We start from the raw sequence: 23,437 nt of genomic DNA, 5'->3' as shown, positions 1-23,437 counted from the left end.
GACTTGAAGAAGAAAAAGAAGACTGATATACTAGGAAAGACAAGAGGAGAAAGGAGTATAGGACAAAGGATAGTGTTATGGTTAAAAACTTTGAGGGACTGATTTCAGTACAGATCAACAGAACTTTTCAGAGCAGCGGTAGATGGAGTGAAAATAGTGATAATAGATAATATTCAACCTCTGATTGGTTATGCGTATTTAATTAAGGCCGGAAAATGAACCTCTGTTGATTTTGAAAAATCATTAGAAACGAAGGAGTTTTTGGCACGATATTTTCAATATTTTTTTAAATTGCTAGTAAGTTGCGAATATTGATTTTGGTTGAGGTTAAAAAAGATATTTGGACAGAAGTAGCAACCATACATAAAAAATATGGTAAATACCGTCTTCTTTGAACCGTTGAGGTGAAGAGAATGTGCGGAACCAAGAAATAAAAGAATATTTGGAAAAAGGCAGAAGAATAAATAGTTATGACACGTGTTCAGAAGGAAGGTCAAAAAAGAAGGAAACTTATATAATGACAGTGAACAGAAAGTTGAAGAATCCCCAAGAACATCAAAAGAATTCAAGAAAATAATGAATAAATCAAACTCGATCAATTAATTAATATGATGAGCCAGGTGCCAGATGGCATTCTCTCCTATGATGATGCATGCCAAGTAATCCCACTCATTGGCCCCTCTCCTCCAGTGATCCACTCTCAATATATCTTTAGTATTGACTCTCACTTTGTCTATCCAACTCTTCCTTGGTCTTTCTACTAGCCGCCAACTCACCATAACTCCACTAGGCGTCCTACTACTTATTCTTTTATTATTCATTCTAATAAAGTGGCCTGCCCATAGCAATATGTGTATTGTTTGCCCATAGCAATCTGATTGGGAGTTATCGATTCTTATTATTCAAGTAAGATTGGAATTAATTCAAAGAAATACCTCAAAGTCCGTAGAAATTTAGTTTTTTTTATCAAAACGTCGTGATTTACACAATTAAAAGCTTTTAGTCCAATCATTTGTAGTTTTACCTGGAAAGTTTTCCGGGAGTTTTTGAAAATTGGTTATTTTATGGATTTCGGTATGCTCTTTTAGAATTTCAACTTTGCCACCTCGTATCAGCTCCGGTCGCGCCGCCATATTGAAAAAATGGTGCCTAATAACAGTTTTTTGGGATTATCTCCTTTCCCACACATTTCACGAAAAAAACATTTGTGTACAAAATTAGACTAGAAAAAATATTCATATTACCAGAGAACGGCAGTTCTCGCCAGTGGCGCACACCTACACCCCCTACACGCGACACTATAAATACACGAAATTTTTGAATTTCTAAATCTGACTGAATTGAAAATTGGGCCAACTCCCATCTTAAAGTTCAGGAAAAGACTCACCCATTCATATGACAACCATCCATTTTGGTCCAAAGGTGTGGATTTTACGGCCCTTCCTATTTAGGGTCTGTTTTTCGTTCTCGTCCCCAAAACTCCCAAAAACTTCGAAAACTTAACTCCGACTTTTGCGGCTTCTAATAGAAGCGATCATTACCTTTCCAACGCATGTCTAATTTTGAAAATCGGTTATACCGTTCAAAACTTACCGAGCTCAGAAATATGATTCAGAACCGGTGTAGTTTGTGAGTTTTGACTACCCATAATCCAGCTAAGGACTTGGTAGGTACAAAACGGCACATATTTTGGCGGTATATATCTTCGGTTCAAGAAGAGACAGGAGAACAGTAAATACACCAAATCAATAGCATTGAGTTATGCTTTCAAATGGTGTCTAAGCTGTCAGGATCAGACATACACACGGCTCAGTATAGCCAAAAAACTGAAAAACTAAACTTTGAAAATTTTGGTTTTCAACAATTACTCAAAATTTCAACCTTCGAATTACGCCAATAACTGAGCGTTTGTAGAAGGACTCTAGACAAATCTAACGGTGTATATCTTATATTCGGGAAAATTCGAATTTTTAAGTTATAGGCTTCATAAGTATGATCAAATCTATTGTTTATGGGAAAAGAAATGGTCTCCAAGCTTAATAATTCCTGTAATAGCTTTAGTTATCATACTTTACCTTAGATGCATAAGATACTACTTGTCAAAACGTTTCAAACTCATGTTTATTAAACAAAATCGGTTAAGCCGTTTAGAGGTTATTAAGCTACAAAAGTATAATCCAATTAACGATAATTCCCTAAATGGTTTATGTAGTTGTAGTGGTTACGACGCTAATTTGAGAGGTATAGAAGCAAAACCAGCAATCTCCATATTTTCCCCAAATTGATTTATTGCTGCCATCTATATCGTTGTGTTCGTCTCTACAACTTCACAAAATATTGTGTAGCAAAACCCTTAATATCTTGTTCATATTTAACGTCAAATAATAGGGTTAGTAGCAAAAACAGCAATCTCCATAGGGCCGCTAATGTAACACCGGAAATCTCCGTTTTAAAAATTATATTTCATGAAAAATTTGTCAAAGTGGAGATTGCTGGTTTTGCTTCTAGACCCCTCATTTGATCTGGCAACGGGCAATCCGAGTTCATTTACCGGCCATCCCAATATTTTTTTCAATCTATTTCGAATAAAAAAAATCTAGTGTACATTCGATGGACACTAGATCATTTGGGAGATAATGCTACAAAGGCGACCATTTATAAAGCTTAACGTGTAATCGAGAAACATTGCATTCAACTTTATACATTTAATTTATAAATTACTTTGAAAAACTCCTGATACAATAATAAAAAACCGCTAAACGCCGTAAAAATGAGTGGCGCATACAATATTCCAGCTACAAAAGATCTGATATGAATATTACGTGGCGCGAAAATGTATTTTCATTTTGATGCAAAACAAAATTCTAGTTTTATTTTAAAAGATTTTTTAAATTATACTTCTTTAGGCGCGATTGGGAGTGAATTTTTATTTTACTGGGCGCATGCGCACGCCGACAGTATGGTATTAGTCGTTATACGGGCTCTGATTGGGTCTGATTGGCTCTGGTTGAAATGATCTGTCAATAATTGTTCAATATGTAGGTTATCGGTAAACAAAAATGTTGTATATTATATTAGTTTTTATTGTTGTGAGGACAGAAATAAAATTAAATTTATAATTGTAGTGACTTTTTAAATAGTTTTGAAAAGCCGCAGGTACGTAATTCTAAATGTTTCAGTTGTATTGCAATAAAAAATTATTTTCATACCTATTTTGAAAATCTAAAAAAATAATGTACTTACCTATTAGTAGGCGATGCTTTAATTTACACAATCTGATTACGAACAAACTTTCTATAAATCGTTTTATATATCGTTTTCTTACTCTTTATTTTGTTGTATTTTAATTCGACAAAAATCAAACTAATTATTTGATTAAATTCATATAAATAAACAAAATGTCAAAAAGTTTATGGTGTAAACGTTCAGTTTGTGTATATTCCCACATGACGTATACGCGAAGGTGGCGTAGTGGGAAATCGCTTTGACTTTCGATCGGCGGGATAGACTGGAAGCGGGTTCGAGCACCAATACAAGTTATTATTTTTTTATTTTTTTTATACATTTTATGATTGTAAGTATATTATTATATATTTTTTTTTCAGAAAATACGTATTTAATTAAAATTTTTGGCAACAATAATTATTGTTCAGAAATTATTTGTGGAATTTTTTAATGTGTTTGTGTGTGTTTTATTCTTTATTTTTTTTAATTTTTGGTATTGTTTTAATAAACATTTTTCGAAAGTAGTAGAGAAACTGTTTAAAGTATATTGATTTCGTTGAAATCATATAATAGAAGTATAACTTCTTACGTGCGCACAAAGTACACACATTCTTTTTTTTTTTCATAATATTTGCTAAATTTGAAGTAAACGCGCCACAAAAGAGTTTCACAATTCAAACTGTATCAAAGTTACTCTTTTGTGGCGCGTTTTACTTCAAATTGGACAAATATTATAAAAAAATCTTTTAAAATAAAACTAGAAATTTGTTTTGCATCAAAATGAAAATACATTTTCGCGCCACGTAATATCCATATCAGATCTTTTGTAGCTGGAATATTGTATGCGCCACTCATTTTTACGACGTTTAGCGGTTTTTTATTCTTGTATATTCTACAATTTATGTATTTATAATTTTTTTCATAAAATCAATCGTTTTTGGCGTACGAGCGCCGCAAAGTATATTTCAATAGACGTTTAAAAAAAACTCATTTCCACACCACCTATAGATGAAGTAAGCGGCGCGCTTTTTTATTGTGGTTTCCGCTGTAGGCCTAATCCACATATTATGATGATTAATTTAGAAATTTAGCGCAATCTCCTTCGTTTTGCTGTTCCCGATGAACCAGGTGTTATAACTTCGACCTGAGCATCTATCGAGACATCGCAGACCGAAATTTCGTCTGCATCATCTGCGATGTGACTATAAGACTCATTACACTCTTCTTCGTTTTCGATTTCATCGAAAGCTTTTTCAATAATAGTCGCCGTTTCTTCCTCTTCATCGTAATAATTATATAATGGACTTCGCGAATTATTACAAGTACCACTAAAATTTGTGCATACAACGGAACATTTTAATCTAGCTTTGCTGCATCAACATGTTTTCTGACATCAATTTTTACACTTAAAAAAATAAGATTCAATAACGATTCTGGAGCAGAGGGCAATAGCATCGTAACAGGAATTAGTTCAATTTTGTTTCTTTTCGTAAAGTTTTGTTTTTTTTTTTAATTTTGCCGTACTGATTTAAAAACACCCTGTATTAATGAAAAATAAGGTTAGTTGTTAAAGCACCTAACTTTTTTATTAATCCAACATAAGCGAATAAATCTGTTCCGTGGGTGGTGTGTTGACGGAATCAATTAAACGAAATTAAAATAAGTATAAGACAACGAACAATAATAATATTTATTTATTTTTGGTTAAAAAGACGTGCTTATATCTCGTAAGAGGGTTTGTTATTCTTTGCGGAACGAAAGTTTGTGTCATACTGTCTGCGGATGAACTAAAAACATTAGTTTTACATTTCTTTGGTTTTTAAAGAAGTTGATGGCTGATTTATTGACATAAGAAGGATGCCCCTTTATCGTCCCGTGATCTATTATGAAATTTGCGTTTCCCATACATAAACTGAACAGGCCATCAACATCTGGTGTTTTAAAAGCTGAGAAGGCATTATATCTAAATACTGATATATTTCGTTTCTTAAAATTTAACAGGCCCTTTATTCATATGGTTTGTGAATTTAAAAATTGGACGTATTATTTCATTTTGAAAAAGTTATTAAAAGTAAAATTAGCAATATAGTAATTGAAGCGTGTCGCCACAAGCCACAAATCAAAACACAGAATGTTAAGAAAACAGGAGGCTATAAATGGGTTTTAATTTCAGTATTTTATAAATGCTAGAATATTCCACAGTGTGATACGAACTTTGAGAAAAAATCACAGCTTGATTGGTACACCCGGTATAAAATGCCAATTTACCTATCTGGTAACAATATCATTACAGCGATATTGTTAAAGCATAACGCTATAATAGGTTTTTTTAAAAAAATCACTTAAATGAGTCAACAGGTTTAGGAAATTCGAGACATTAAAAATGATCAACTTTTAAGGTTGTGCGTTAATTTCTTGGAGAAATGTACATTGATTCAAAGCATATCCAACGTATCAGACTATTGATTTTGTATATTCAAAGCCAGACCTGATTTTGTTTACTTTGAACTGGGTCGTGTGTGTTTTTCTTCATCGAGCTATTTCAGAGACAATGCCAGAACTAAACATCAGATAAATCAAAACGATTGGAAAAATAAACAAAGTCGACCTAGTTGTTTCTTACTTGCTTTACTAAATATTTCGATTTAAAAGTTCAAAGAATTGTAATGGCTTTGATTGTTTTTGCATCTAAAACTGGCGGCTCTGCGTCGTGGGTAAACAATAGGTGCCTGGGATTGTTACAGTTATATGTAATATGTGACTAAATATATGCAGCAGCTATTAATGACAAAACCATTAATTTAATGTAGTTTTAGGATATTTAAAACGAGCAGCTGGACAAATATAGGAAGTGGTTGAATGTTCGAATATATGAAATTTGCAGAAATAAAAGGCAGATATCGAGCACTGAGTTGATTAAAACTTGCCCAAAGTACACTTCCATTCCTCGAGCATTATCAGGGGCATTTCGTCAAAACAGGAAGGTCTCCTTGAATGGCATAAACATTTATTTAATTTCCGGTGGCAAAATTAACATAACACAAATTAACATACACTAGACACTAGACAAAGTATAAGTACGTCCTCGGGCCAGTCAGTCCATCATCAGTGAACTAGATTGATATAGAGTTGGTCTGTATCACTTATACCTTGTAAAGTATAAGAAAATTTATCATGAAAATTTACACTCCCTTAAAGTTAATTCATTGGCATGGACTTATTGTTATATAAAATTTACAATTTATTATTATCAACATGCAAATTTAATATTTTTATCAAAAATGCCGGCTAGTTTCAACTACTAATATAATATTTCACTGACGATGGTCGGACTGGACCGAGAACGTTCTGAATGAAGAACTCCATTTGAATTAGTCCAGAAAGCCACTGCGCATCCGCTAGAAAAAATATTCTAATTCGGATTTTTTGCACAATCTTACTCAAAAAGGACTCCTTTTAACAAATTTGCATGTTGCCAAGACCAAGAGGTGGTCAAAAATTTTTTAAACGTTTTTTTTTGTTTTTTTTCTAAAATTTTTCCTAAAATTAACAGAAAAGGTCTTTAGTGACTTTTCTCTAAAAATAATAGTTTTTGACATATAAGCTATTAAAAATTGAAAAATTGCTAAATCGACCACTTTTACCCCTCAAAAACTATGTGAAAAACTGAAAATTTGAATTTTGCCAAGGTAGGTAGATATTCTTTAAACATCGATTGATGAAATGCCGAAAAGTTTTTTGCAATATAATATTCAAAACTCCTTTGTTTTTTAATTGATAATCAAGCGTGCGCGACACTATTTTCCATCGACAGTGTGGTGCAAATGAAAGGAATAAATTCGTTATTTCGTAAACCGGCAACTTTAAGGAAAAATCCCGAAACAGGTCGATTTGTATTTTTATGTTACGATATTATGGCATATATGGTGTACTAGTGACGTCATCCATCTGGGCGTGATGACGTAATCGATGATTTTTTTAAATGAGAATAGGGGTCGTGTGCTAGCTAATGTGAAAGGTTCTTCAATTCTCTATTTAGTAATATAAACATTTATATAATTATTTATACAGGGTGTCCTTCTACTTCTTTTTTTGTCAAATAATTTAATTTAATAAAAAATTTTTGGACACCCTGTATAAATAATTATGCAAATGTTTACATTACTGAATAGAGAATTGAAGAGCCTTTCAAATGAGCTACCACACGACCCCTATTCTCATTTAAAAAAATAATCTATTACGTCATCACTTCCAGAAGGATGACGTCACTAGTATACCATACATGCCACAATATCATAACTTAAAAATAAAAATCGACCTCTTTCGGGTTTTTTTCTTAAAGTAGCCGGTTTACGAAATAACGAATCTATTCCTTTCATTTGCATCATAATGTATACATATGCAACAGTGGAAAATAGTGTCGCGCACGCGTGATTTGAAATTAAAAACAAAGGAGTTTTGAATATTATATTGCCAAAAATTCTTCGGGATTTCATCAATCGATGTTTAAATAATATCTACCTACCTTGGGAACATTCTTGTTTTCAGTTTTTCACATAGTTTTTGAGGGTTAAAAATGGCCGATTTCACAATTTTTCAATTTTTAATCGCTTATATGTCAAAAACTATCATTTTTAAAGAAAAGTCACGAAAGACCTTTTCTATTTGGAATGATCCAAAAAACTTAAAAAAACTTTGTTCTATGCAAAAAAAATAATTTTAAGAAAAAAACAAAAAAAAACTTTTAAAAAATTTTTGACCACCTTTTGGTCCTGGCAACAAGCAAATTTGTTAAAAGGAGTCCTTTTTGAGTAAGATTGTGCAAAAAATCCGAATTAGAATATTTTTCCTAGCGGATGCGCAGTGGTTTTCTGGACTAAATGAATTTTAATTTTTTTAAAGCATTTAATACCATCATCTATTCGAAGTGATTTATTCCTTTGTAATTTTATTAATTTCGTATTAAAGTCAAAGTTTTTCAACCAAATAAAATATTTAATAGATATTTTAAAAGATATTTAATTAAAAAATTTATTGGACCATTTTCCTGGTGACACCTCCATGGCTTCCCAAAATTGCAAGCCAGATGGATGCTGCAGTGAAGACAAGAGGGGATTCTAAAAAGTGGCAATTCACAACCCCGTCTACAGCTTGGTAAAATTCCAACGGAAAATGGAACTATTTACTCTATAGGAGTAATACTAATAAAAATAAAAATGTATGCCATTTTTAGTCAGTTGCAATGCGAAGGCAAATCTGTCTTGTTTTTCACTTAACATAGAGAGCGCATAGAGAGCGCATAGATCATGTTATTATTGACTCTAGACATCACTCAGACGTAATAAACGTATGCAGCAGATGAGGAGCAAATGCAGACTCAGATCACTACCTTGTGGAAAGTAGAATAAGAGCCAGAATCTCAAACATTAAAAAAGAAAATGGATCCAAAATTGAAAAATATGAAATAAAAAACTTGCAGACAACAGCAAAAGGACCAAATACAAAGAATATACAGGGTGTTTCATTAATAATTGTCCATATAGTAACTGGAGAAACCTTAGCACAAAATACGAAGATTTAACCTAAAACTCTTAAATAAAATGTGGTTCCTTACTGAGTTACAGGTTGTTTAATCTAAAAATTTAAAAATTATTTTAGCTTAGCATTTTAAAACTATTCGACGTATCCTTTTCATACTTGACAGGAAGTATAGGTACTGTACAAACTACTTAATTATGTTAAACAAACGTTTCTGGTTATTACCAGAGGCGTACGACGAGGGAAAGTGAATGGTTGACCCTTCCCAAATTCTACGCCACTGGCAGAATTACTATTTTAGTTCAATTTTTGGATTCTCCAACACTTTCTATGAAAATAATATACTCTTGATTCGTAACGATAAAGTCATTAGTTTTCGAGATTTTTGAAGTTAAAAATGAAACGACACGGTTATTTTCATTAATGTATTTTGTCTCTTCATTTTTAATATCAAATATCTCGAAAACTAATCATTTTATCGTTCCGAATTATGAGTATATTATTTACATAAAAAGTACTGGAAAATCAAAAAAATACAATAAAATAGGAATTTCGTCAGTGGCGTAGAATTTGGGAAGGGTCAACCAGCCACTATCCCCTGTCGTACGCCTCTGGTAGTAGCTAGAAACGTTTATTTATCTTAATTTAGTAGGGTGTACAGTACCTACACTTTCTGACAAGTATGATAAGGATACACCAAATAGTTTTAAAGTAAGGGTTCAAAAAAAATTTCAATTTTAATCATATGAATCATATCATAAATTAATCAAAATAACTGTGCCGTTCCAGATTTAACTTCAAATATCTCGAAAACTAATGACTTTATCGTTACCAATGAAGAGTATATTATTTACGTAGAAAGTATTGAAGAATCTGAAAACGGCACTAAAATAGTAATTCCTCCAGTGACGTAGAATTTGCGAAGGGTCAACCATTCACTATCCCCTATCGTACGCCTCTGGTGGTAGCTAGAAACGTTTGTTTACCATAGTTTAGTAGGGTGTATAGTAACCGCACTTTCTGCCGAGTATGAAAAGGATACGTTGAATAGTTTTAAAATGCTGAGCAAAAATAATTTTTAAATTTTTAGATAAAACACCCTGTAACTCAGTAAGGGACCACATTTTATTAAAGTGTTTTAGGTTAAATCTTCGTATTTTGTGTTAAGGTTTCTCCAGTTACTATATGGACAATTATTAATGAAACACCCTGTATAAAAGGAAGGCTAGAAAACAGACAAAAGCACGAGGATATAAACAGAGAATGGGAAGCGTATAAAAACATCATACAAGACGCTGCCAAAGAGACCTTGGGTCTACAAAAAAAGATCAAACCAACTGAAGGGAAGTGGTTCGATGAAGAGTGTCGTAACATAACAGAAAGAAAAAATAATGCATATCAACGACTACAACAACGACATAGAACAAGATATGCAGAGGAGGAATATAGAATGCTAAGGAGGGAAGAGAAGAAAATACACCGCAGAAAGAAAAGAGAACATACAGAAAAAGAACTCCAAGAAATTGAAGAATTAAATAAACCAACAGAAACCAGAAAATTCTACCAAAAATTTAACAAAAGCAGACAAGAATTTAAACCAAGAACAATGATGTGCAGAGACAAAGAAGGATATATAGTAACTCAACAGAGTGAAATACTGCAAAGATGGACTGAATCCTTCAAAAAGAAGTTTGAACAAAACGGAGATCAACTATACGATGAAATTATACTGGATCAAACGGATACCAGAGAAACAATCCCCCCTTCGGAAGCTGAAATGCAAGAAGCAGTTACCAGACTGAAAAACAACAAGTCACCTGGATTGGACAACATTAGCGCAGAATTAATAAAAGAAGGCGGAGACTCCATATTGAATGCAATACATGAACTTATAGTGAACATATGGAATAATAAACAACTGCCACAAGACTGGAATACCGGAGTAATCATTCCACTACATAAAAAGGGAGATCAGATTCAATGTAACAACTACCGGGCAATAACGCTACTGACTGTGGCATATAAAATATTGTCAAATATTGTGTCTGAGCGATTGAGACCATATGCGGAACAAATAGTTGGGGGATATCAATGTGGTTTCTGCAGGCAGAAGTCCACAATAGATCAGATCTTCGTTTTGAGACAAATCTTGGAAAAGACTAGTGAATTTAATATAGAAACACATCATCTCTTCATTGACTTTGAGAGTGCCTATGATAGTATCCATCGAGAATTTCTGATCAACGCCTTGAAAGAGTTTAATATTCCAACTCATCTCATTGAAATAGTAAAAGAAACACTTAAAGTACAAAGCAGGGTTCGAATTCAAAACGCACTAACAGATACAATCCATGTTAGAACGGGCCTACGACAGGGAGATGCCCTATTCTGTATTCTATTCAACATCACATTAGAGAAAATAATTAGAGAGTCAAAAGTCAACACCAGAGGAACAATAATAACAAAAAGTGTACAAATATTGGCATTTGCAGATGATGTTGATATCATAGCTAGAAGTAAAAGAGAAATGATAGAAGCATTTAATGCTATAGAAAAAGCGGCACAAAACAGTGGCCTAAATATTAATGAAATAAAAACCAAATACACGAAGGCCAGCAAATCCACAGGCCAAAGAAACCTAGAGAATCTGACAATAGGAGACTATAACATCAAAAGCGTAAAAATTTTTACATAATATCTAGGTTCACTAGTTACCGCAGATAAAAATGTCAGCGAAGAAGTTCAGAAAAGAATACATATTGCTAATAAAACATATAATGGACTCATTAAACATCTAAGATCTAACAACTTCACGAGAAAAACCAAATGCAAAATATACAAAACCCTGATAAAACCGGTCCTTATATATGGATCAGAGGCATGGACACTGACGAAAAGCGATGAGAACTTATTAGGTACGTTTGAACGAAAAATCCTTAGACACATATATACGGGGGTGAAAGAAAATGACGTATGGCGCAGAAGATATAATTTTGAACTATACGCAGCATACAACGAACCCGACGTCATAACATCCATAAAGATCGGACATCTGCGCTGGATGGGCCATTTTGAACGAATGTTGGAGACTGAAACACCAAGACACATAATGAAGCAAACACCAGTAGGGAGAGCGCAAACCAGCACTCTTAATCGACGATTTTCGCTTCTTTTTGGAAGCATTATCAGAGAGGTCTAGGTTTGCTAGCTGTTCTCTACCCCAAGTGACAAACTACCGAGAGTCGTGCTCGCATTGCAACTGACGTTATGGAGTAGGTGCCTAGCGACATCTGCTACAACAAGAAGCGAAAATCATCGCTTAAGGGAGCTGGTTTGCGCTCTCTGTACTAAGTGAAAAATAAAAAAAAAATAGTTTTGCCTTCGCATTGCAACTGAATAAAAATGGTATACTACCCCAGGCTGTGGGTGAAAAATAGGTCGATTTCAGGATATAATTCAGGAATTTTTGAAACCTATCAGGTGTTGTAAAGGACGATGCCAGGAATAACTTCTACTAAAATGTAACCAAAAATATTGTGCGCTTTTTTTTTAATTGCGATTTTGATTTGTTAAATTTGCAATTTCTATTGATTTTTAATTTTGTAGCTTAGGATATTGATTTTAGAGAAAAACTTTTTAATGGAAAGTTGTAGTAAATTAAAAAAACTACAATTTGAGCTACGGTGAGTTTAATTTCGTTAATTGGTTATTGCAAAACAGCCTGCGAAAGGTCCAAAATGGCCGTTTTTACAATTGCATTATTTATTGTACAAATAATTTTTTTTATTTTTTAAAGCTTTAAAATGAAGATCCTTCAATTCCAAACATAAAAAAAAATTGTAAAGCCAGATTGACGAATTTGTTGCTTAGATATTATAAATTATTTATCCCAAGAGGTCAAATGTCGAAGGCTATAAATTTTTGAAAAAAAATCGTAGAGAGTTGGTGAAACATCTAATATCATTCTAAAGAGTTATATTTTCATATTCTGATGTAAATAAATGCGTAAAACATTTTTAAACCTCTAATTTTTGGGTTTGAAAATAAGGGGGCAAATTTCGTTATAAACATTTAGAGCTGAAGCGGCCCTGTACATCCTATGAGTTTTTAATTTACAGATTATTGTTGCTGAAGATGAAAGAAAGATTTATAAAAAAATAAAAAATTTCTACGACCAACTGAAGGTGAGCTAATTTTTGGGATTGAAAATAAGGGGGCAAATTTCGTTATGTACATTTAGAGCTGAAGCGGCCCTGTACATCCTATGAGTTTCTAACTTACAGATTATTGTTGCTGAAGACAAAATGAAGATTTATAAAAAAATAAAAAATTTTCTACAACCAACTAAAGCCAAGATAATTGTTTTTTTTTTCTCAAGTCGTAGTGCCTTTATTTATAACAATTAAGAAATTATTTTACAGTCATTGACTAAAGAAAGACTTATATTATCTTAAAATAAAAATTATTATAAAATATAATTACACTTAATTATTAAAAATCATTTTTTAAATCGGTGCTTTTGAGAGCGGCCGAATTTTGCAAATCGCCCGGCTAGCTTCAAATTCGAGCGGTCGGAAAATTTTTACGTAACTTGTATTAAATTTTGACAGAAAACAATTTATTAATATTACCATTATAATATACAGTCTATTTACCACTGTATTTGTTTTTCTTGATAAACTTTTATATGTGAAATTTCATATCTGAAGAAATAATATTACAAAAATTATACATATATATGAAATATATAACTATATTTTTAATTTTTTCATTGTTATATAAATATAATAATAATAATAATGTTACTTCTTACTATAAGATACAATATATAACTTTTTCTTCTTGTAGTGACTATTCTTTTTATCTAACAATAAAACACGAAAACGTTTGTTTTCTATACTTCCACAAAATTTATTATATCTAAGTGACTACAGCTGTTTCGGCGGAGTGCCTTTCTCAAGTAATATAGTTTACAATGTGTTTGCCTTTTTAATCTTCAACTGAAGAGGTTGAGGAGTGGGGAGCTGTTTGTCTCGAGTTGGTCATTCAGAATTATATCTGTATTTTTCAGTTTATTAATTTCCATAGATTCTAAAAAAGATAGCTTAAGGCCTTTATTTTGAATATGTAGAATTTGAAACTCTTCATTGAAAGAATGATTATGATCTAGAAGGTGAAGTGCGTATGTAGAAGTGTCTGTTTTTCTATTGTTGAATGCCCTTTTGTGTTCTGCTATCCGTTTGTCAAAAGTTCTGCCAGTTTGACCGATGTACGTTTTCGGACAGTCACCACAAGTTAGTTTGTACACACCACTCTGTAGTTGCTTTCTCTTTCGGCTTTTATTGTTCTTAATATATTTGCTTAAGTTGTTGTTAGTTCTGAAAGCTGGTGTTATTCCTTTCTTTTTTATGTATCTGGCTATTGTTGTTGTTATCTTGCCAGTATATGTGAGAGAGCAGAAGGTACTGGGTTCTTTCTGTGGTGGTGGATACACTAATTTCAGGGCTTTCTTATGGAGTTTTTGGTTTAAAATTTTGTTAACTGTTTGTTCGTTATAGCCGTTGTTTACTGCTATTTGTTTAATGATGTTTAGTTCTATTTCGAAGTTATTTTTTGTCATGGGAATTTCTGTCAGTCTATGTATCATGCTATGGTAGGCTGCTAATTTGTGTTGTGTAGGATGGGATGATGAATTGTGTATAGTTGTGTCAGTATGGGTAGGTTTATGATATATGGAGAACTCATGTTTGTTGTGTAGTAACGATGTAACTCTAGATGTAACGATTTCCAGACTACACAACAAACATGAGTTCTCCATATATCATAAACCTACCCATACTGACACAACTATACACAATTCATCATCCCATCCTACACAACACAAATTAGCAGCCTACCATAGCATGATACATAGACTGACAGAAATTCCCATGACAAAAAATAACTTCGAAATAGAACTAAACATCATTAAACAAATAGCAGTAAACAACGGCTATAACGAACAAACAGTTAACAAAATTTTAAACCAAAAACTCCATAAGAAAGCCCTGAAATTAGTGTATCCACCACCACAGAAAGAACCCAGTACCTTCTGCTCTCTCACATATACTGGCAAGATAACAACAACAATAGCCAGATACATAAAAAAGAAAGGAATAACACCAGCTTTCAGAACTAACAACAACTTAAGCAAATATATTAAGAACAATAAAAGCCGAAAGAGAAAGCAACTACAGAGTGGTGTGTACAAACTAACTTGTGGTGACTGTCCGAAAACGTACATCGGTCAAACTGGCAGAACTTTTGACAAACGGATAGCAGAACACAAAAGGGCATTCAACAATAGAAAAACAGACACTTCTACATACGCACTTCACCTTCTAGATCATAATCATTCTTTCAATGAAGAGTTTCAAATTCTACATATTCAAAATAAAGGCCTTAAGCTATCTTTTTTAGAATCTATGGAAATTAATAAACTGAAAAATACAGATATAATTCTGAATGACCAACTCGAGACAAACAGCTCCCCACTCCTCAACCTCTTCAGTTGAAGATTAAAAAGGCAAACACATTGTAAACTATATTACTTGAGAAAGGCACTCCGCCGAAACAGCTGTAGTCACTTAGATATAATAAATTTTGTGGAAGTATAGAAAACAAACGTTTTCGTGTTTTATTGTTAGATAAAATGAACTTCCATCAAGTAACGGTCGAATCCATCAACTATTCTTTTTGGCGAATATCAAGAAAAACAAATACAGTGGTAAATAGACTGTATATTATAATGGTAATATTATTAAATTGTTTTCTGTCAAAATTTAATACAAGTTACGTAAAAATTTTTCGAGCGCGCGGATTTGAAGCGAGCCGGGCGATTTGCAAAATTCGGCCGCTTGCAAAAGCACCGATTTAAAAAATAATTTTTAATAATTAAATGTAATTATATTTTATAATAATTTTTATTTTAAGATAATATAAGTCTTTCTTTAGTCAATTACTGTAAAATAATTTCTGAATTGTTATAAATAAAGGCACTATGATTTAAGAAAAAAAAAAACAATTTTCTCGGCTTCAGTTGGTTGTAGATAATTTTATTTCTTTTTATAAATCTTCCTTTCGTCTTTAGCAACAATAATCTATAAGTTAGAAACTCGTAGGATATACAGGGCCACTTCAGCTCTAAATGTTTATAACGAAAATTCCCCCTTATTTTCAAATCCAAAAATTAGAGGTTTAAAAATGTTTTTCGCATTTACTTACATCAGAATATGAAAATATCACTCTTTAGAAGGAGATTGGATGTTTCGCCAACTTTCTACGATTTTTTTTCAAAAAGTTATAGCCTTCGACATTTGACCTCTTGGGATAAACAATTTATAATATCTAAGCAACAAATTCGTTAATCTGGCTTTACAATTTTTTTTATGTTTGGAATTGAAAGATCTTCATTTTAAAGCTTTAAAAAATAAAAAAAAATTATTTGTACAATAAATAATGCAATTGTAAAAAACGGCCATTTTGGACCTTTCGCAGGCTGTTTTGGAATAACCAATTAACGAAATTAAACTTACGATAGCTCAAATTGTAGATTTTTTAATTTGCTACAATTTTCTATTAAAAAGTTTTTCTCTAAAATCAATATCCTAAGCTACACAATTAAAAATCAATAAAAATTGCAAATTTAACAAATGAAAATCGCAATATAAAAAAAAGCGCACAATATTTTTGGTTACATTTTAGTAGAAGTTATTCCTGGCATCGTCCTTCACAACACCTGATAGGTTTCAAAAATTCCTGAATTATATCACGTTTTTTCACCCACAGCCTGGGGTATACAGTTTTATTTTTAATTTCGTATTACTTTGTATAAAAATACTAAGAATAGCCCCACTTTTCTTAATCTTTTTCGCAGCGGCAGTTGGGCCGCTATAAATTTTGTGACGTCCTGTATAATCCCGTCTCGTCCGAACAGCTGATTGCTCGTTCCAGCGTATTGATAACGAAAAGTGAAAAGTAAATCACGGGATGACAAAACGCAAAGGAAAACTTTTAATAGAAGTGAGAAGGGGCGTCTAGACGATACACAACGTTAATATTTGAAAGAGAGGAAGCTAGTGCCATCAAAACCACGTGGCTACGGTAAAAATATCGTAAGCGATTTTCGTCAAAGAAGTAAGAAATGAACTTTCGGCTTTATGTAGGGTAAATAGTAATATTTAAGAGAAAAATAATATGCTATTGATTTAGTTAACATTTAAAATCCAGTTTACATAAGGCATTGCTTATTATTCTAAATAATTTATTTTATATTTACTCAGCATGTAGTTTCCGATGCTCTTGTTTTTCAATATAATATGCAAGGGGTTGCCAAACTGTGGCTCAAGATTCGCATGTGATTCTTTGAAGATTATTTGTGGCTCTCAATAAATGTAAGTCAATTACTTTTAATTCTTGTGTTTCAAACTGTCTTAAATTACTGACGACAAATATAAAAGTCTAAGTGTAACTTTAGGACTTAGACAAGGAGCACCCTTATCACTGTTGCTATGCAATTTAGCGTTAGATAATAATATGTAATAAGTAAAATATCACCTTAGCTGACAGGGGGATTTACGAATCGAGGATTCAAAACTATTGTTGGCCTTGTTGGCTGATAATCTAGGTGTAGTCGCTCATTTTACAAGAGAAGTGAGAGATGATTCAGTGAATTTGTACTCTACGAGCCCCCTAGTGGGAAAGTTTTGGGGTAGTTCTGATTTATTTCATTATATATGGATTTTGGGCTGCTGAATCCGAATCTGAGGTTTGCGGACAAAATTTCGTGACGGAACATTGAAAAAATTACGAAAAAAGCGAAAAATTCCTGCTCTTTCCCGGTTTTTTGCTTATATCTCGAAAACTATTAACTTTTAGTAAATGGTGTGTTAACAAAAATTAAAGTACATAAAATTCTCTACAAATGTCAGTATTTACTTTTTTTTCAGATGAACCGTTCGGTCTAAAGTGCAAGTTGAAAATTGCTAATTTTCAACGGTCTCTGTAAAACCCACTTTTACAATCCAAAACTTTATTTTTTATTAGAATGCTGTCATTTGATCCATTTCTGCTAGTTTTCTGCAAAAGTAATTAAAAAGAAAAAAAAGTCGAAATTGTACAAATTCAGTATCACAACAGGCCAGACAGGGGGCCACGTTCTGCCAACAGTTGAAGCTTGGATTTAAGTTCTTCTGGCACATATTTTACAATATTTTGTACATCATTAGAAAGAATCACTGTTCTATCTAAGTTGAACAAGATCTCCTCTAATTGATCCACCATTGTTGATGATAGGGCCATTGACTTAATCACTATTTTGGCCAGAGTTCTGTGAGCCAACATATGAGCTCGTACTGCCGTTGTGTAAGCGTGACCAGACATAATTTTTTCGGTTGATTTTGCCGCATATATGGTATTGAAAAGTTCAGCCAATCCACCACTTTGCATAATGTAACCAATTGCCCCCATGAAGGACATCAATAGTGAAATCCACCGAGCCTTATAACAACATTTGACAGATCAGGATCATCGGGACGACTAGCAAGGATGTCTCTTGCCTTGAGGTAGAGGGGTTGTTCAAATGTCACCAGACATGTAACTGGCTTCAAGGATTTAGTTTTCTCTACTCCGTTCAACAATTCTGTAAATATTGTATCATAATCACTTGGAGGAGCGTTGATAAATATCTAGTAAACAATAAATGTTAGTTCATATGGCATGTTTCTTGTGACAGCTTCCATGATTCCATTCCATCCTAAGAGGCCGGGAATATCTCTACTTTTCCCATAGAGCCACAGAAGATCAGGCACAGATAGAGTCACAGTTTCAATTGGTGTGAACATTCCCTTCGGATCTATTATCTTGATTTCTGATAAACCTTGAGGTTTTGTCCTTTCAAAATGAATTAGTTGAACAGCTCCCTGACTTGCATAAATCTCAGGCGTGAGTTTCGTTTTTAACCGAGGAATGGATTGGTTAGGTGCTACTGCATGTTTTGGTGCAATACAAGAAATGCCACCCATGACGTGAAAAGTGTTGTATCCGTCGATTGTATGTACTTTAAAATCAGCGTTATCGTACACCTGCTATGTAAAGCACGGCTGGTCAATTTTCTGCGGATCGCCTGCGATTGCTGATTTTTTCAGACAAATAGCTTCTTTATAGGATGAACAAAACCCGATCCGTACTTTTTGTAGAGCAACACGGCCAACCCTACAAGGACTGTTGAGACGAATGATCTGGGCCTTACCGCCGCTACAAGACTATGAGCAAGCGCGTTGCTTTTTCTTCTTCCAGTTATCATACTTCCCACGTTTTTTATGAAGTACAACTTTTTCCATAAATGTACGTAGTGTTTCAGGAATTAGTTCTTCATTTCCTTCTAAAAACTTATCCGGTGGGGGTATTCCTGTGTTCATAAACCTGGCTCCGGACATCCTCAACAATAATGGCAGCAGCCGTCTGAACAATCCGTAGTCTTTCCTCTTTTTCATTTTTTAACGCTTGTTGGTACCAAGCGTCGTTCAAGATTTTGTAACCTGTGTCTTTGAAACAAACGACCGACTTCTTGTTTCGGGACATGGTAATAATTATATCGCTTCCGTATTTTTTGAGTAGATGAGCTTTGGCTCTCTTTTTGTCAGGACGATATTTACCCTTGATTTGGTCGATCAACTCATCGAGCAAAAATTGGCACTCCCCATCCCTATTCTCTAAATAATTGTAAACATCTTGCATTGCTCTTTCAACATCATCGGCAAATGGACCCGATTTTTTAATCTTTTTTTGAGTGATTGGGCGATTGTACAGTTTTCTCATGCATAAACTATGATACCAGCAATCAGAGGCTACTAAGTCTGAGACAGGCAAAAGGCGTTTGATTATGGCTTTGCCATACTGATCATCACGTTATTTTGCTCATTTTATAACAGTTTCTTTAAATTTTAAAACTCGAACCTGATACACCATATTGCGGTTGGTTGTCTTTTTATTTGCTGTTCTATAAACTAAGTGTTATGACGAGACCACACATAAAACATTGAGTTTTGAAATTAAAAGGTAGTGCAGTATAACGTCTTTGAACTTGCTCCCTATCCTCCTCAACTTTCTTTAAGTAAGCGTTAATCATTTTTACATCATTGTAATTTTTACGACCTCACGCTATTAACAGCTTAATTAGTCTTACTCTGTCATTAAAAAAAGAAGAAATATTGGAAATAATTCTTATTTATTTATAAGTAGTAGAAATGTATTATGTATTTATAAGAATCTAGGAGAAATTTATGAAATGACAGCATTCTGATAAAAATTAAAGTGGGTTTTGCAGAGACGATTCAAAATTCGCAATTTTCAACTTGCACTTTAGACGGAACGGTTCGTCTGAAAAAAAAAGTAAAAAGTGATGTTTGTAGAGAATTTTAAGTACTTTAATTTATGTTAACAGATCATTTACCAAAAATTAATAGTTTTCGGGATTTAAGCAAAAAACGAGAAAAAGCAGAGATTTTTCGCTTTTTCGCTATTGTTTCAATGTTCCGTCACGAAATTTTGTCCGCAAACCTCATATTCGGATTCAGCAGCCCAAAATCCATATATAGTGAAAGAAATCAGAACTACCCCAAAACTTTCCTAGTCAAAACACAATTTTATTAAATCAAGAGATGTTTTCACAACTCGAGGAAGAAACAGGTAGTCTAGGCCTTCGAATAAATGAAGAGAAGACGAAACACATGCTATAAATAATTACACTTTTATAAAAAAGAACTTTTTTATAATAAAAGGTTTTTATTATTTATAGGAGAGAATATAAAATAATTTGGCAATATAAAATGCTTAAAATACCAAAAACTACACTACATATAATAAAAAAGTACTTTTTATAATAACACGGTTTTGTTATATACAGAACACAACATGTTTCGAAAGAATACAATATGAATTTTTAGTAGGTGTATTGTAAAAGTAGGTGTATAAAATTCTAATTCCAAAAATTACACTAGTATAAAAAAGAACTTTTTATAATACCACGGTTGTTTAAAATGGTATATATAAAAATTAACTTATAAAATTTGAATTTTAAGTACACCAACTTTTAATTATTTATTAAAAAAATTAAAAAAAGACACGCAACAGCCGTGCTCGAACTAGGGAACTCTCGATCTGCAGTCTAATGCCACTGACCCACCATCAATTTGTATATATCGATTTATTAACGTACTTTAAAATATCATTGCTTTAGTCAAATTTTTAAAATAGTTTGAAATAAAAAAATCGATTTATCCATAGAGGGTGATTGATTGGTGGGGTAAAGCTCCGTAGATCCGTTATAGTAATAGATAGCAATAAACGTTAATAACAAAAATTGTAGCCAACTTTGATTACAGATTGAAAATCGGTAATAGTAAATTGTCAGTTTCAGACAATTCTGTCATGGCTTGCCTAAAATTTGGATAGATTTAGACCCGTAATTAATAATTTGCTCTGAAAAATAAAAATATCTCGAAAACTAACAAATTCAGACATAGGAAATGTTATATAAAAATTAAAGTACGGTAATGGTACTTTTGGATAGTGATATAAAATACAGTGTGTTTTATTTAAAATTACTGAGAAAATAATGTACTTGCGTTTTGACTCACCCTGTATTCAATATAAAGAAAATTAGCAATATCGATTACTTCTGAAAATTTTGACAATAAATATAAAAATATGGCATCAATAAACCATTGCTATTGTGCTTATTTTTATTTATACAGGGAGTTAAACTTGTTACGATTTTCATATAAAATTGGTTATAACTTTGTAAATACCCTGTATAACATACTAAACCTTTATATTTTTGTAATGGAGAAGTTAAGAAGATTTCGAATATAAAATAAAATATAGGGTGTTCCATTTAAAAAAACATAACTTTGATCTGTCACTTTGTTATCTAACACCCTGTAACACTGTAGCTAATTTTGTAATGTGAAGTTTAAAGTTGGCTACAATTTTTGTTATTAACTTTAATCGATATCCATTACCATAACGGATCTACGGAACTTTACCCCACTAATCAATCACCCTGTATAATAGCAGTTAAATACATATTGCATTGTTAGCTAGGTCTAAGCTATTTTGAAAATTTCAGGTACCTAGATAGACTAGAACTATTTTTAAAGTGGATTACAAAATTTGCGGAGAACGTGACAACAACCAGGCCCGCCGGCAAGGAGGGTCAGGGAGGGTCCGCCGACCCCCCCCCCCCCCACCCTGGATAATTACAGCTTAAGATAAAACAAGGTTATTGATACATTTGGTCAAGATCGAAGGAGATTAAAGTTTTTATTTACCAATTAATCTTGTTTTGTATTATAATATTATAATTATTATAATATAACGTTTTCTTGTTCTTTCATTCATTTCTAGAATAGAAAAGCGACTTAAAGATTTTGACCCTTCCTACATTTTTTCTAGGGGCGGCTCTGACAACAACCAATCCAAGTATATAAAAACGTTTTAAAAAATAGTAACCAAAATCCAAGACCAAGGGTTAGGCAGAACATGCTAGTAACCAAAATTCCAAGACCAAGAGTTAGGCAGAACATAACTATTAATGACCACAACTTCGAAGTAGTAAAAGAGTTTAAATATCTAGGGGCGGTAATCACAGATGACGACCACATATAAAAAGCAAAGCATGTTGTTCTGAAGCTATTTTTTGTGTCATTTTTGCAATTATTTAGTTTTGATGGAAAATAAGCCACAATTTTACTAAAAAAATGATTTTATTAACGTTTCGACGCCCAAATCGGGTGTCGTTGTCAAAATATAAAAAATATTAATCAATATTAATATTTATTGTATTTTGACAACGACACCCGATTTTAGACTAAAAAGAGATTGTAATCATGAAGACTACATATTATGTTGAAACTGGAAATCAGTAGTATAGTAAAGCTGAACGAGATATAAACAAAATAATATACTTCCTACGAGATAAGTCAGGCTAGAATTTGTTTCCGACGATTTTCAAGGTATACATACTCAAACTCATCTTCACAAAACCCTTATGGAAACGAAAAGTCATCATCATCATCAATGGAGTTACAACTCTTCGTGAGTCTTTGCCGCTTTTACTATTGCCTTCCATTCCATGTTTGTCGGCTCTGTGCCGCTAATTCCCATTGTCTCTACACTATAAAATTTGCAGTATGACCGAGAATATGGCTGAAAGCTGCGAACTTTACTAGATGTAGTAAAATAGCGAAAAGATTCAAATGACACTTGTCACTTGACATTAATATTGATGACCAAGTTTATAGCGAAGGATCCTACAAATAATGAACAACTGATTCTATAATGTGGGAAAAATATAGAGTGCGGAAAAATATTAATGTCTAGGAACCTACATCAATTCCGAAAAGGATCCATATCAGTTTGCGAATAAAAATGGCGAGGGCAACGTTTTTAAAATTCAGGCTAGCGCTATGGCAAAAGTTGATATGTCCAAATTGCTATTTGTTGGCAAATGATAAAAACAACTTGTCCTGTTAATATTAAATCGTTGCACTAGAATATGTGAACCAAATGGTATTAGACAAAAATATATGGACAGCATTATACAGGGTGTGTCATGAGGAACTGTACATACTCC

At 32.8% G+C, this 23,437-nt stretch overlaps 1 long non-coding RNA gene across 2 annotated transcripts; it reads left to right on the top strand.

Annotated features, from left to right (window-relative positions):
* The first annotated feature begins 16,685 nt into the window (after positions 1-16,685).
* On the top strand, positions 16,686-22,186 carry LOC126892607 (uncharacterized). 2 transcript variants are annotated; one of them, XR_007700922.1, is made up of 2 exons: positions 16,686-16,938; positions 21,932-22,186. It is a non-coding gene; the product is annotated as an uncharacterized LOC126892607 (long non-coding RNA). The 2 variants fall into 2 exon arrangements; XR_007700923.1 differs by having other exon boundaries at positions 16,686-16,968.
* The last annotated feature ends 1,251 nt before the right edge of the window (positions 22,187-23,437 follow it).

The sequence above is a fragment of the Diabrotica virgifera genome, chromosome 9, assembly GCF_917563875.1.
Source record: "Diabrotica virgifera virgifera chromosome 9, PGI_DIABVI_V3a".
Classification (NCBI taxonomy): domain Eukaryota; kingdom Metazoa; phylum Arthropoda; class Insecta; order Coleoptera; family Chrysomelidae; genus Diabrotica; species Diabrotica virgifera.
This window is presented reverse-complemented; position numbering and strand designations above follow the sequence as displayed.